Below are 17,301 nucleotides of genomic sequence, written 5' to 3' on the forward strand. Positions count from 1 at the left end.
ATCCTGGTCAAAGGTTTTTGCTAAGAACAACAATGAATAGTATAGACCAGAGATGTAAAGGTATCAAAACAACTGGAAATGGAACAAAAAAAAAGGGCTGGACAGGAAAAAAAAAAAAACCCAAAAACTAATGATTGTCATAAAAGGTAATGACTGCTACCAAAGAAGATAATATGGCACCTAAAGAGTGAATGAGTCAGAACGGTCACTAAAATAGAAATAGTGTTTTTAAATAAAAGACAATAAAATCCAAGCAATACAGAAATCATCAATCAATCAATCAATGTTTACTTATATAGCCCTAAATCGCAAGTGTCTCAAAGGGCTGCACAAGCCACAACGACATCCTTGGTTCAGATCCCACATCAGGGCAAGAAAAAACTCAACCCAGTTGACTAACAATAAGAAACCCTGCAGGGGTTTCTCATTGCACTGGGCGACCGGTGCAATGGACGTCGAGTGGATCTACCATAATATTGTGAGAGTCTAGTCCATAGTGGATCTAACATAATAGCGAGAGTCTAGTCCATAGTGGGGCCAGCAGGAGACCATCCCAAACGGAGACGGGTCAGCAGCGCAGAGGTGTCCACAACCGATGCCCGGGTGAGTTGTCCACTCTGGGTCCCGACCCTGGACAGCCAGCGCTTCCTCTGTGGCCACCGAACCTGTAACCCCCCCCCTCCACTCGGGGCAGAAAAGAAACGGCAGATCAACTGGTCTAAAAGGGGGGTCTATTTAAGGGCTAGAGTATACAAATGAGATTTAAGATGGGGTTTAAATGCTTTTACCGAGGTAGAACCTCTAACTGTTACCGGAAGGGCACTCCAGAGAACTGGAGACCGAATAGAAAATGCTCTAAAGCCCGCAGACTTTTTTTGGGCTCTGGGAATCACTAATAATCCGGAGTTCTTTGAAAGCAGATTTCTGGCCGGGACGTATGGTCCAATACAATCATCAAGATAGGATGGATCTAGACCGTGTAGTGTTTTATAAGTTAGTTGTAAAACCTTAAAGTCGCATCTTAAATGCACAAGAAGCAAGTGCGTAATATGATTAAAACTTCTTGTTCTTGTCAAAAGTCTAGCCGATTGCTAGCAGTCGAGGAAATAAGTAAAATTATCCCAAAAGCTATCTGGAACATTGGCAGTTTGAAAGATTTAGCTGTGACAGTGTTTTGCTTTAAGTAAACAGGATGTGGACTGACACATGCACACTGATACGTGCACCAAGGTGTCTTAGGTCACTGCACAGACTCCAAAGGACCAGCTGCCGTCTCTATCATGGTGTCATCTCTATTGGTCCCCTGACATTGGTTTGATGGTCATCAAGGTCTTTCTCATTTGAATTCAGACTAACTATTTCAAAAGGAAACAAAACGTAAACCAATTCGGTCTCTCTGCTGGTGGGTTAAGAGGACGCTGTCCAGAATGGAACTTGACCCTGAAAGGGGAATGTTTTCACACTTTTGACGACCATCTGCATTCACAGAACTGAGTACTGGGTAGGGTACGGTCTCTTAATTTAGAGTGAGGAACCAAAGTTTCTCGGGTTGAATTGAGGATAGGGCGCATAGAATAGATGAGGTGATTACATTGTTGAGTGCCGCCAGACCAAAGAGACAAAACAAAGAATACAAACTGGGAGCTTCTTCAATGTTGTCATTGGTTAATTGGGGGACTATCCGATAATCCAATCATCTCTTTTATTCTCATCGGATGAATGTGACCATTCTGGTGACAGATGTCGTGTGTCTATGGGGGGAATTATTCCCACAGCAAAGGGGAGCATTGACAAGGTTTGGATTACTTTGGATAGTATAATACCTATCGTCATCATCTCCCGTTTGGAATTTATTATTACCGTATTTTCCGGCAAACTGCCGATGAATGGTGTATTCTCGATCTTTTTTCATATATAAGGCACACCGGATTATAGGTGGCCTTAAAGGAGTCATATTTTTATTTTATTTTTTTCTATATTGAAAGCACTTCTTTGTACTCTACATAACATGTAATGGTGGTTCTTTGGTCAAAATGTTGCCTAGATTATGTTCTACAGGTCATCTTCATGTCGCTTTCTGACAGTTTTGTGGCTGGTCTTATGTACGTGGCTCACCTTCGACAGTTACTTCTCCCCATCATCTTTTTTGTAGCGGTGTAGCGTGCAAGGACGGGAGTGGAAGAAGTGTCAAAAGATTCAGACTTTACTTCAATCAATAACAGAGCAGCATCTCCTCATCCGGAAACAACAACAAGTCCCGGAAATGTGTCCGGTGAAAAAACCCCTGACCGGAACTCTCTAATAACTAAAGTTCCTTGGGTGAATAATGTAAACTCACTACACCAGTATGTTTTAGCGCTTTCTTGGCGAGTTTACAGACAGGTATAAGTAAGAACTTTACACTACTTTTAATTAGAAATGGCAACACTGGAGTATGAATGTCCCATAACAAGAAGATAGAGTGAAGAAGAAGCCTATCGACTAGGGGGTCGCCATGGACTACAAAGGCGGAAGTGCGCAATTTCTCAGGATTCAGATCCCAAATACAGATCAAAAGGTACCAGAAGGTAAGAAAAGTTCATTTTTTTATAACATTGCAAAACGAAACGCCCGATAATATTTCTTACCTTATACACACACCATAATAATACTCGTATGTTTAATGCGCCGACAATCCATCAACCGGTGCGTCTTCATAGCTTACCAAAGTCGTTACTAAAACATGTCGATAGATTTTTGAGCGCTGTGTGTAATGTTCTATTTTTTAAATGGAACATATAAAAGTTGGTGTTGTTTACTTGAGTCATATTGCCATCATACCTCTAACCACATATCTCTTATGTTTGATTACCATGTACTGGTCACACCTATCATTACACCATGTACCGAATAAAATTGCTTCAAGGTAGGTAAGCAAAACCAGAATTTTGCCATAAATTAGGCGCACCGGGTTATAAAGCTCACTGTCGAGTCTTAAGAAAAAAAATACATTTTAAGTGCGCCTTATAGTCTGGAAAGTACGGTAGTCATAATTATTAGTTTATTAGTTTTATTATTTATTAGTTTTTGTATTATCTGTAGTCCAGCACTCATACTTTTGTTATTAACTTTCTGTTTGCCTCCACCACTTCTCTTGTCAGAGCACTTTTTCCGACACCTGTCACTGATTGGCAATCAAGACACACCTGTACCTGGTTGCCAATCAGGATGCTTTTCATGTCAGCTGCCGACTCTGCATCCTGGGGTCCAGACCAACAACACCCAGCACCGAAAGTAACACAATTAACCCGACAAAGTTGAACTTCTTGCTGATTTTTTCTGTTTCTCATAAGTCTGCGTCAGAAGAATATTTGTTACTTTGATGTAGACGAGAAAATTACATTTGTATATCGGTGGAGAAAACTGTTCGAAATGACTGAGAAAATACAATAAAAAGCAAAACGGAGCCATATTGTAAAATGCAAGACGAATATAAATGAGGTATTCACTGAAATAAACATTCTTGGCCGAAAACCGAGAATTAAAGTTAAAGTACCAATGATTGTCACACACACAGTTGGTGTGGTGAAATTTGTCCTCTGCATTCGACCCATCCCCTTGTTAAACCCCCTGGGAGGTGAGAGGAGCAGTGAGCAGCAGCGATGTCTACGCCTGGGAATCATTTTGGTGATTTAACTCCCAATTCCAACCCTTGATGTTGAGTGCCAAGCAGGGAGGTAATGGGTCCCATTTTTATAGTCTTTGGTATGACTCAGCCGGAGTTTGAACTCATGACCTACCGATCTCAGGGCAGACACTCTAACCACAGGGCCACTGAACCTGTAATATGAAATATGAAAACTATAAAAATAAGGCCGGAAACCAAAACACTGTAATAAATTGATAAGCCAATTATTATTACTATAGTATTTAGTGCAGGGGTGTGCAAACTACAGTGAGTGGTCCAGGTGTGGCCCGCCAACGTCTTCAAATTGGCCCGCAAGGCGGCACGAATTAAATAAGCACTCGGGCGGGGTGTTTTTTCACATTAAATCTAAATATCCGGCAGAGTGATACCGTAGTTCCCGCCATCTTGCCTACCATGAATTGAATACCGTGGACCCTGACATAAACAAGTTGAAAAACTTATTCGGGTGTTACCATTTAGTGGTCAATTGTACAGAATATGTACTGTACTGTGAAGTCTACTAATAAAAGTTTCAATCAATCAAATTGTGGACAATGTGAATGACCATTAAATGAGCTTTCAGGTATTTACAGCACAGGATTCACTTAGATGTCCCAATCCAAACAACCTTCCTTAGTCATGAAGCAGACAAAAAAATGCAACCGGCATAAGAAGTCAACAAAAGTGGTCACACTTAACAAAACCTCCTCACTGAACTTTGTGGATTGTATAGAAAATGTCCAATCACCATAAAAATTTTGAAAATGACACCCATTTAAATGCAAGAAATGATAGGAAAATGCAAAACACTCTCTACAGACTTATCCATGTTTGGCGCATTTTAGTTTTTTGATATTTCTGATTGATCACAAAACTTTAAGAAGGTCGCCATGGAAGTAAACAAGGCATGAGTTGAACTTTTACATAATCTTAATACCCAATTATATTAATAAATAAATTATTAAATATGTATCCATTACATCATATTATATAATCTACATACATACATGTGTATATAAATATATATATATATATATATATATATATATATATATATATATATATATATGTCTTGATTGGATTATCCAGAGAATAGTGCTCGATACCGTGGTAGAGCGCAATATGTAGGTGTGGGAAAAAATCACAAGACTACTTCATCTCTACAGATCTGTTTCATGAGGGGTTCCCTCAATCATCAGGAGATTTTAATGGAAGCATTCACATACAATGGTTTATATAGAGCACAGAGTGGGTGGGTACAGGCAGGCGTAGGGTGTGGTGATTGGCTCATGTGTTACCTAGGAGGTGTTTCCGTCTATGGCGGCATGTTGAAATGATTTCACTGCGCTTGTTGAGAGATGATAGATCTGAATGATATATAATAAACAGTTTCTCTTTTAAGCATAGGTTGCATCTTTTATTACCACTGTTGTAAGGTGTGCTGGATGCAAGAATTTGCCATGTTATTGAATATTCAACATTATTGTCTTTGAGGTTCCAAATGTGTTTGCTGAGTTCTGTAGAATTCTGCAAAGTCTGGTTTCTAAAGGAAGCGTTGTGATTATTCCATCTGGTTTTGAACGCTCCTTCGGTTAATCCTACGTACGTGTCGGATGTGTTAATGTCCTTGCGTATTACCTTTGCTTGGTAAACGACTGATGTCTGTAAGCACCTTCCGTTGAGAGGGCAATCAGGTTTCTTGCGACAGTTACATTCATTATTGGTTTCAGAGTCGTTTAGTCTGGGGGTAGGCAGTCCTTTTGCAATTGCTTTGTTGTGGTTTGAAATGATTTGTTGCATGTTATTCATACAGCTGTAGCTCAATTTAATGTTGTTCTTGTTGAATATTTTTCTTAGGGTGTTGCCTTTGGGGAAGTGTTTGTCGATCAGAGTGAGGAACTTGCGGCCGATGTTGGTTGAGACGTCTTTGCTGAATGGCGGATTGTACCAGATGATGTTGTTTCGTTTTCTGCTCTTTTTTGGTTGGTTTCCTGGGGTGGGTTCATAGGTGAGGGTGAAGTTGTATCCGCTTTCATCAAGTGCTTTCTGGTACGGGGGGGTTGCTTGGTCGAATTCAGCTTTGCTGGATGACAGCATCGATAGTCTTTTATTAATTCCGGTAGGTATTCTTTTCGTGAATATTATCAACAACAGTATGAAAATTAGTTATCATTTCAGCATAGCAGTGATTAAAAATCTGTCATTGACATTATCATTAACCATTTATAAAAATAAAAAAAAGAACAATAGTGTCACAGTGGCTTACACTTGCATCGCATCTCATAAGCTTGAAAACACACTGTGTCCAATATTTTCACAAAGATAAAATAAGTCATATTTTTGGTTCGTTTAATAGTTAAAACAAATGTACATTATTGCAATCAGTTGATAAAACATTGTCCTTTACAATTATAAAATATTTTTATAAAAATCTACTACTCTGCTAGAATGTCAGCAGACTGGGGTAGATCCTGTTGAAATCTTATGTATTGAATGAATACAGAATCCTTTTAAATCGGGAAAAAATCGTTTTTGAATCGAGAATCGAACGAATCGAAAAAATCGACATATTATCGAATCGTGACCCCAAGAATCGGGCTTTACGGTGGAAGAGGGGTTAGTGCGTCTGCCTCACAATACGAAGTTCCTGCAGTCCTGGGTTCAAATCCAAGCTCGGGATCTTTCTGTGTGGAGTTTGCATGTTCTCCCCGTGAATGCGTGGGTTCCCTCCGGGTACTCCGGCTTCCTCCCACCTCCAAAGACATGCACCTGGGGATAGGTTGATTGGCAACACTAAATTGGCCCTAGTGTGTGAATGTTGTCTGTCTATCTGTGTTGGCCCTGTGACGAGGTGGCGACTAGTCCAGGGGGTACCCCGCCTTCCGCCCGGTTGTAGCTGAGATGGCCGCCAGCGCCCCCCGCGACCCCAAAAAGGGAATAAGCGGTAGAAAATGGATGGATGGATGGACCCCAAGAATAGATATTGAAGCGAATTGAATCGAATCACCCAAAGATTCACAGCCCAAATAATGACATTTAATATTTATTTATTTTGATCATTTTAAGCACACACAGCACATTACTTTCAAAAACGCATCACAATGTTCGCTTTTATTTCCTAATTCACTGGTAATTACTCACTTACCGTACAATGTCTGCTGTCAATAGGATGGCGACTGCTGAAATGTCCACATATTCCCAGTCGGATTTAAACCTCTTTTCATGTCCTTCTCGCCATTTCCACGTCTAAATTAGCTGTCGAAGTGTACCAATTTGTTGGAATACATCTCCGTCCTTCTACTTTCCAGGTGAGAGGCATTATTTAAGATCTAGAAATTTGAAGTTCGTAATCACAGCGTCGCTTTAAATAGTTTGTCTGCGTTAGCGCTTATAATAACAATATCACTAATACTTGGTTAATATTCAAGTCACGGAATGAAAATGGAGTATTGTTGGCGGTTTTTGGATGGTTATTTATTTGGTTTTATGGGCGGAATAGAGTTTTATTCCCGAGGTAAAATGCATTACATCAAAAAAAATAATCGTCGTCAATGACTGTGAACGATATGCAACATTTTTAAAAGAGTGCAGTTTCCCATTAAATTTGAATAAATGCAAAAATATTAACACCTCTTCCCAAGTGACATTTTTACCATTGCGACAAGTATCTGACCTCGACCCGATGCCTCGCCAGGCTCGTTTGCCCGTGCACACGTTTGGATTCATCGACATAACGTTTGTGTCCGACCTGAGAGCACAGCAAAGTCACACTTTGCCTTTTGCACCAAAACGCTTTGCCATCTGAGAACAATTAAATGTCTGGTTTCCATAAGTGCAGTGGGGGAGAGCACCGCCCACCCCCACCCCGCCAATTGCCCCTTACGCCACCAAAACAAACTACTGGGGAACATGCATCAGCAATGAGTTTAAAGAGCTATAATTGTAGTGACATTTTGATTAAAGGCTGCTGTATGTATTTTTGATGTGTGGTTCTAAAACATTAGTACAAAAGGATTTGCACTCGCCTCTTAATCAATTATCAATCCGGGGTCTATACTAGACAGACTATTATACTAGACAGACTATTTCCTGCATTCCAAATTCGTGCAACATTCGGTGTGGCTCAGATGGTAGAGCGGCCAACCACAAATGTTATAATTTCTCAAGTTGTAAGAGCTATTTGCTCATTTTTAGTCATTGGCCTCACATCATAGTTAAAATTATAGCATGAACAATTATAATGTGTCTATTCATCAATCAATCAAACAGTGTTTATTTATATAGCTCGGTTGGTAGAGTGGCCGTGCCAGCAACTTGAGGGTTGCAGGTTTGATTCCCGCTTCCGCCATTCTAGTCACTGCCGTTGTGTCCTTGGGCAAGGCACCTTACCCACCTGCTCCCAGTGCCACCCACACTGGTTTAAATGTAACTTAGATATTGGGTTTCACTATGTAAAGCGCTTTGAGTCACTAGAGAAAAGCGCTATATAAATATAATTCACTTCACTTCACTTCACTAAATCACAAGTGTCTCAAAGGGCTGCACAAGCCACAACGACATCCTCGGTTCAGAGCCCACATAAGGGCAAGGAAAAACTCACAACCCAGTGGGATGTCGATGTGTATGACTATGAGAAACCTTGGAGAGGACCGCCGATGTGGGTAACCCTCCCCCTCCTCTAGGGGAGACCGGATGCAATGGACGTGGAGTGGGTCTAACATAATATTGTGAGAGTCTAGTCCAGGGGTAGGGAACCTATGGCTCGCGAGCCAGATGTGGCTCTTTTGATGACCGCATCTGGCTCTCGGATAAATCTGAGCTGACACTGCCTAACACGATAAGTAATGAATAAATCCACTTGTAATCACAGTGTTCAAAATAATTTTCAAAATATAAAACATTCTCATGCATTTTAATCCATCCGTCCATTCTCTACAGCACTTGTTCAAGAAGTTGCGTTAATGGTAAGAAGTTATTTATTTATTATTGGTTAGTGTGAGGATTGCCCTCCTGGGGGTTCTTCTGACCACCATCACCGACATGAGAGCCTGTTTCAGGGTTACAATATTGTTTTATTTTTCATTAAGTCTCTCAGTTGCTTTCCAGCAATTGTCTTTTTCTCTTTCGTTCTCGCTCGCGCTCTGGCTGTAGCTCCAACCCCGTCTCTCCTCCTGGCTGCTGCTTATAACAAGGTCCGGGTGGGCCATCTACGCACCTGCCGCTGATTTTGAGGCCAGTCCTGGCCACACCCCGCTTTGCTGCAGGCCTAAAGGCCACGCACCCCCCCCATGTTGGTCTTACTTAAAAATGCACGCGTTTAGTTGTGTTCAGTGCTAAACAAATATGATATGGCTCTTACGGAAATACATTTTTAAATATTTCGCTTCTTGGCTCTCTCGGCCAAAAAGGTTCCCGACCCCTGGTCTAGTCCATAGTGGATCGAACATAAAAGTGCGAGTTCAGTCCATAGTGGCGCCAGCAGGAGACCATCCCGAGCGGAGACGGGTCAGCAGCGCAGAAATGTCCCCAACCGATGCACAGGTCTATTCTCGTTTTAAAACATATTAAAATTGAGAAAATAACTATTTGAATAAGATATTTTGTTTTTCCCGACATAGATTCCACAACAATTTGAGAATTGCAAAATGAATAATGTTTTCAGAATGAAATATGTATTTCTATCTTAAAAGTACGCCCATTTCTAGATGATTGGTTCTCAAACCCCTGGGGGTACTTGAAGGTATGCCAAGGGGTTTGTGAGATTTTTCAAAAATATTCTAAAAATAGCAACAATTCAAAAATCCTTTATAAATATATTTATTGAACAATACTTCAACAAAATATGAATGTAAGTTCATAAACTGTGAAAATAAATGCAACAATGCAATATTCAGTGTTGACAGCTAGATTTTTTTGTGGACATGTTCCATAAATATTGATGTTAAAGATTTATTTTATTTGTGAAGAAATGTTCAGAATTAAGTTCATGAATCCGGATGGATCTCTAATACAATCCCCAAAGAGGGCACTTTAAGTTGATGATTACTTCTATGTGTAGAAATCTTTATTTATAATTGAATCACTTGTTTATTTTTCAACAAGTTTTTACTTATTTTTATATCTTTTTTTACAAATAGTTCAAGAAAGACCACTGCAAATGAGCAACATTTTGCACTGTTATACAAATGAATAAATCAGGAACTGATGACATAGTGCTGGATTTTACTTCTTTATCTCTTTTTTTCAACCAAAAATGCTTTGCTCTGAATAGGGGGTACTTGAATTGAAAAAATGTTCACATGGAGTACATCACTGAAAAAAGGTTGAGAACCAATGTTCTAGATAAACAAATCTTAATTTCAAGTAAAATTAACTATCTGCATGGACAGATAATTTCAATAGTTGTTTTTTTTCCTTGAAATCTACAGTAGTATTTCCATTTTATATTCTTTTTTTTCGCAGTGCACATGCGAGACTAGGGTTGTCCCGATACCGGTACGGGAACCAAACTGTATATTGATACTTTTCAAAATAAAGGGGACCGCAGAAAAAAAAGAGGCATTATTCCCTTCATTTTAACAGAAAATGTTCCGATACATTATAGATTTGTTTCTTATTGCACTCAAAAAAAATTAGAAGGCATTAAACACACTGGGATTTTCTTGTTCATGTTAAGAATTGATCAAGGAGATGACCCCACGATACAGAGATGGGAGGCGAAGTTGAATTACAAAAAGTTAAACAATTTAATGAGTCCAAAAAGTGTAACAAAAGGTGATGGGGCAGAAGTGCACACCATGAATACACAAACAGGTTCCTCAGTGGTCGACAGGGAAAAAGGCCAGGGCCCTCTGAGCACAGCATAAAATCCAAACAGAGAATCCTGGTTGCCCCAGGGAGGCTACGGAACAAACACAAAGCGGTGAGGGACTACAGGAATAAGGAGAGACAACATACCAGGACTGACGAAGTGAAGCAGGCGCATGCATGTGGGAGGTTCAGGAGACAATAACCGGCAGGACCCAGCTGTTGGTGACGAGCTTAAATACACCTACAGTGGGGCAAAAAGTATTTAGTCAGACACGACGAGTTGAGTTTATACCAAAAAGTTCTATTTTTGTTCCATTTGACCACATGACATTCTCCCAATACTTTGCTGTATCATCCATGTATCCATTTTGGTATAAATTCAACTCGTTGTGTTTGGAAGAAGAAGAAAACTGAGTTGCATCCCAAGAACACCATACCTACTGTGAAGCATGGGGGTGGAAACATCATGCTTTGGGGCTGTTTTTCTGCTAAAGGGACAGGACGATTGATCCGTGTTAAGGAAAGAATGAATGGGGCCATGTATCGTGAGATTTTGAGCCAAAACCTCCTTCCATCAGTGAGAGCTTTGAATGGTTGACCAAATACTTATTTTCCACCATAATTTACAAATAAATTCTTGAAAATTCCTACAATGTGAATTCCTGGATTTTGTTTTCACATTCAGTCTCTCACAGTTGAAGTGTACCTATGATGAAAATTACAGACCTCTGTCATCATTTTAAGTGGCAGAACTTGCACAATCGGTGGCTGACTAAATACTTTTTTGCCCCACTGTAGGTAGGGATTTGTTGCAGGTGTGCCTCGCTGGGGACTAATTAACTGAAGAAAACAGACACCATAAAAACACAACAGTTGATCTCAAAGATTGATTTAAAAAAATGTTCATATTACAAATAGCCTGCCAGAATTTAGGGTTAGGTTTTTGGCATTCTTCCTCTCCACTCTGTTTCTGCTTGTATGCACTCAGTGTGTACGTGCTGACACACACAACATGCGCCTGGGCTCGGCAACAAAAGTATTTTTCAATGGACGCATAGTACCGTTTTTAAAGGGGAACATTATCACCAGACCTATGTAAGCATCAATATATACCTTGATGTTGCAGAAAAAAGACTATATGTTTTTTTTAACAGATTTCCGGACTCTAAAAGGGTGGATTTGGCGATTTAAACGTCTTTCAATTGTTGGCTGTCGGAGGAATGACCTTTCACCCGTGACGTCACAACGTGAAGCGACCCGCCATTTTCTCAAACACATTACACACACCAAGTCAAATCAGCTCTGTTATTTTCCGTTTTTTTGACTGTTTTCCGCACCTTGGAGACATCATGCCTCGTCTGTGTGTTGTCGAAGGGTGTAACAACACTAACAGGGACGGATTCAAGTTGCAACAGTGGCCAAAAGATGCGAAAGTCCCTCGTTTGTTCTGCACACTTTACCGACGACAACTATGCTACGACAGAGATGGCAAGAATGTGTGGATATCCTGCGACACTCAAAGCAGATGCATTTCCAAAGACAAAGTAAACGAAATCACAAAGGTGAGTTTTGTTGATGTTATTGACTTATGTGGAGTGTGCTAATCAGACATATTTGGTCACGGCATGACTGCAAGCTAATCGATGCTAACGTGCTATTTAGGCTAGCTGTATGTACATATTGCATTATTATGCCTCATTTGTAGCTATGTTTTGCATCCAGTCTTTCCCTCCACTCACATTTAATGCCAAACAAACACATACCAATCGTTGGTTAGAAGACGATCACCGATTTTATCTTCGCTTCCTCCTGTGCCGTTGTCTGTCGTGATATGGCTCAATAGCTTCTGTTTCTTCTTTAATTTCGTTTTCGCTACCTGCCTCCACACTCCAACCATCCGTTTCAATACATGCGTAATCCGTTGAACCGCTTACGGCGTTGAAATCCGAGTCTGAATCCGAGCTACTATGCTATACCTTTCTGTGCTATCCGTCAATGTTTGTCACTGGTGGCTTCATGCAGTGACGTCAGAGAACAATAGACGGGTGGATATAGCGATGGTGTAAATCAGGCACTTTGAAGCCGTTTTTCGGGACATTGGGTGATGGGTAAAATTTTGAGAAAAACTTCGAAAAATAAAATAAGCCACTGGGAACTGATTTTTATTGGTTTTAACCCTTGAGAAATTGTGACAATGTTCCCCTTTAATTAGTACTTGACGAGATACGTGTCTTTACACATCGACCTTGAGAGTGAACTTTGCCATAGCATTACCACGACTTAATATCAAATGAAAAATGATCGGAAATGAGATGGAATCTTAACCAGCTCATCAACAAGGGCTTCACAGTCTCCAACCTGATGTGTGTGTTGGATTTAGCGACTCATGCTGGAGGTGTTATTAATGTCTAACTGGTTTAAGTGCAGCCAAAAAACTAAACCCACCCTTATCTTTCATTACTTTGGAACGTTTTATGAAGACACTAGCGAGCAAAACTGAGGGAAAAGACCAAAAAAAGGGGAGGAATTGGAGGAGAGAAGGACTAAATAGTGGAAAATAGAAACAGATTGTTAAACATAAACATCAATCAGTTGACAGGAGCAGAAACAGGAAATTAGATTCCCAGGAGCTGGAACAAAACATACGTGAGCGAAAAATGAGAATCAATGATTCATCGTGATTGAACATTTAGTAGAGGAAGGTGGAAGTGTGGGTGTCATGACGAAGGCAACATGAAACTGAGAAGGATACAAAAAAAAAGTTCGAAGTCCAGGGCTCATCTTGTGGAGTTCAGAACATTCCATGGACACGGACTCTAATTGTCTGCTCTGGTTTCACAGGAAACACGTACGTGACCGAGTTTTCTTTCAATCAAGCGGTTGTGACTGAAAATCATTGATTTTAAGTACGATGATGTATCTGAAATGTATTTTCTTTAACCGTCCTTGTTTATTTTTGTTTCATCTCTCTAAAGCCTTGCCTTTAATTGAGGAAAACATCTGTTTGTTTTTTTGTTTTTTTATTGAGATTATCATTATTTTTTTTGGTCCACGTTGCACGGCAACTATGAACAAAGAAGTGGACTCGCCGCTGAGTCACCGAAAACAGATTGTAAGAACTTTGATGATTCATTGCATTCTCAAAGCAAAATAGAAAAAAAATATCTTAAAGGGGAACATTATCACAATTTCAGAAGGGGTTAAAACCAATAAAAATTAGTTCCCAGTGGCTTATTTTATTTTTCTAAGTTTTTTTCAAAATTTTACCCATCATAGAATATCCCGAAAAAAGGCTTTAAAGTGCCTGATTTTCGCTGTCTGTGAAGCCACCGTCCATTTTCCTGTGACGTCATCCAGTGATATACATGCTATCCAGGCGGATAACAGAGCAAGATATAGCGACATTAGCTCGGATTCAGATTCGGATTTTGGCGGCTTGAGCGATTCAACAGATTACGCATGTATTGAAACGGATGGTTGGAGTATGGAGGCAGATAGCGAAAACAAAATTGAAGAAGAAACTGAAGGTATTGAGCGAATAGCTATTGACGCTATTGGGCCATGTCTGCTTTAACATCGCCGGTAAAATGTGCAGACCAAACGATCGATTAGCTGGCAGTCATGCCGCGACCAAATATGTCTGATTAGCACATAAGTCAATAACATCAACAAAACTCACCTTTGTGATTTCGTTGACTTTATCGTTGGAAATGAATCTGCTTTGAGTGTCCCATGGTATTCATTCATATCTGTCGTAGCATCGCCGGTAAAATGTGCGGACCAAACGAGGGACTTTCGCATCTTTTGACACTGGTGCAACTTAAATCCGTTGATTGGCAAGTGTTTGTTTGGCATTAAATGTGGATGGAGGGAAAGGCTGGATGCAAATATAGCTACAAATGAGGCATAACGATGCAATATGTACATACAGCTAGCCTAGATAGCATGTTAGTATCGATTAGCATGCCGTGCTAATCGATGCACATTCTACGTAAATCAACTTGAATCCGTCCCTGTTAGTGTTGTTACACCCTCCGACAACACACCGGCGAGGCATGATGTTTCCAAGGTACCGGAAAACAGTTGAAAAAACGGAAAATAACAGAGCTGATTTGACTTGCTGCGTGTAATGTGTTTGAGAAAATGGCGGTTGACTACCTAGGTGACATCACGAGCCAAGAGAAAATAATAGAAAGGCGTTTGATTCACCAAAATTCGCCCATTTAGAGTTCGGAAATCGGTTAAAAAAATATATGGTCTTTTTTCTGCAACATCAAGGTATATATTGACGCTTGCATTGGTCTGGTGATAATGTTCCCCTTTAAATTGGGACAAAATGTGGTGGGGATTTTTTTTTGAAAAAGACAGACTCACTATAAATGATGCATTAGTGATTAGTCCACGATGTCCCTCTCACCCTACAACGTTATGGGTGCCTTCAGTATAAATATAAACGTATAATCACCTCATGATACCTTTACACGATTGCTTATGCATTTGATTATTATATTTTTCACGTGCAAATGTATGGCTAACTTGCTTTGAAATAAAAAATAACAATGTAAAAGGTTGATACCGTCCGTTCCTGTCTTTTAGCACTCTCTTTCTCTCGTTTATTTTGCAATGCAATTATTCATTACATATATGTATTGTTCAATTTGAAGGGATAGTAATGTTGATAATAGAGGTAAATATTATTATTCATTATTAATAAAGTTATTTCTATAGGTAACATTTATGGATAATTTGCTTTGAAATAAATCAAAAATCAATAACAATGTAAAAGGTTGATACAGTCCATTCCTTTCTTTTCCTACTCTCTAGCATTTCTTTTGCATTCATATTATTATTATTATGGATTGTTCCATTTGAAGGGATAGTAATGTTGATTATATAGGTAAATATTATTATTCATTATTAATAATGTTACTTGTATAGGTTATACATATGGATAACTTACTTTGAAATAAAAAAAATCAATAACAATTTAAAAGGTTGATACAGTCCGTTCCTTTCTTTTCCCACTCTCTTTCTCGCATTTCTTTTGCAATCCAATTATTCATGTGTATTGTTCCATTTGAAGGGATAATAATGTTGATAATAGAGGTAAATATTATTATTCGTTATTAATAGTGTTATTTCTATGGGTAATATATATGGATAACTTGCTTTGAAATAATTAAAAATCAATAACAATGTAAAAGGTTGATGCAGTCCGTTCCTTTCTTTTCCCAATCTCTTTCTTTTGCAATCCAATTATTCATATGTATTGTTCCATTTGAAGGGATAGTAATGTTGATTATATCGGTAAATATTATTATTCATTATTAATAATGTTATTTCTTTAGGTAATATATATAGATAACTTGCTTTGGGAAAAAAAATCGATAACAATGTAAAAGGTTGATACAGTCCATTCCTTTCTTTTCCCACTCTCTTTCTCGCATTTCTTTAGCAATCCAATTATTCATGTGTATTGTTCCATTTGAAGGGATACTAATGTTGATAATTGAGGTACATCTTATTATTCGTTATTAATAATGTTATTTCTATAGGTAATATACATGGATAACTTGCTTTGAGAAAAAAAAAAAAAAAATTTTAAAGGTTGATATGATCCGTTCCTTTCTTTTCCTACTCTCTTTCCCGCATTTCTTTAACAATCCATTTATTCATATGTATTGTTCCATTTGAAGGGATAGTAACGTGCGTATATAGGTAAATATTATTATTCGTTATTAAGAGCGTTATTTTTTATAGATAACATTTATGGATAACTTGCTTTGGAAAAAAAAATCAATAACAATGTAAAAGGTTGATATGGTCCGTTCCTTTCTTTTCCCACTCTCTTTCTCGCATGTATTTTGCAATCCAGTTATTCATATGTATTGTTCCATTTGAAGGGATAGTAATGTTGATAATAGAGGTAAATATTATTATTCGTTATTGATAATGTTATTTCTATAGCTAATATATATGAATAACTTGCTTTGAAATAAAAAAAATCAATAATGTAAAAGGTTGATATGGTCTGTTCCTTTCTTTTCCCACTTTCTTTCTAGCATTTCTTTTGCAATCATATTATTATTATGGATTGTTCCATTTGAAGGGATAGTAATGTTGATTATATAGGTAAATAGTATTATTCATTATTAATAATGTTACTTTTATAGGTAATATATATAGATAACTCACTTTGAAATAAAAAAAATCTATAACAATGTAAAAGGTTGTTATGGTCCGTTCCTTTCTTTTCCCACTCTCTTTCTGCAATCCAATTATTTATATGTATTGTTCTATTTGAAGGGTTAGTAATGTTGATAGTGGAAGTAAATAAAGACAAAAACATGCACCTGGGGATAGGTTGATTGGCAACACTAAATTGGCCCTAGTGTGTGAATGTGAGTGTGAATGTTGTCTGTCTATCTGGGTTGGCCCTGCGAGGAGGTGGCGACTTGTCCAGGGTGTACGCTGCCTTCCGCCGGAATGTAGGTGAGATAGGCTCCAGCACCTTCCGCGAGCCCGAAAGGGACAAGCGGTAGAAGATGGATGGATGGGTTACAAATAATGTTATTTCTATATGTAATATTCATGTATAACTTGCTTTAAAAAAAAAAAATCAATAACAAAGTAAAAGGTTGATACAGTCTGTTCCTTTCTTTCCCCACTGTCTTTCTCTCGTTTATGTTGCAGTCTAATTATTCATTACATATACTGTATGTATTGTTCCATTTGAAGGGATAGTAATGTTGATAATAGAGGTAAATATTATTGTTCATCATTAATAATGTTAGTTTTAAAGGTAATATTATTGTTTGAATTGT

Source organism: Nerophis ophidion, linkage group LG13 (assembly GCF_033978795.1).
Source record: "Nerophis ophidion isolate RoL-2023_Sa linkage group LG13, RoL_Noph_v1.0, whole genome shotgun sequence".
Classification (NCBI taxonomy): Eukaryota; Metazoa; Chordata; class Actinopteri; order Syngnathiformes; family Syngnathidae; genus Nerophis; species Nerophis ophidion.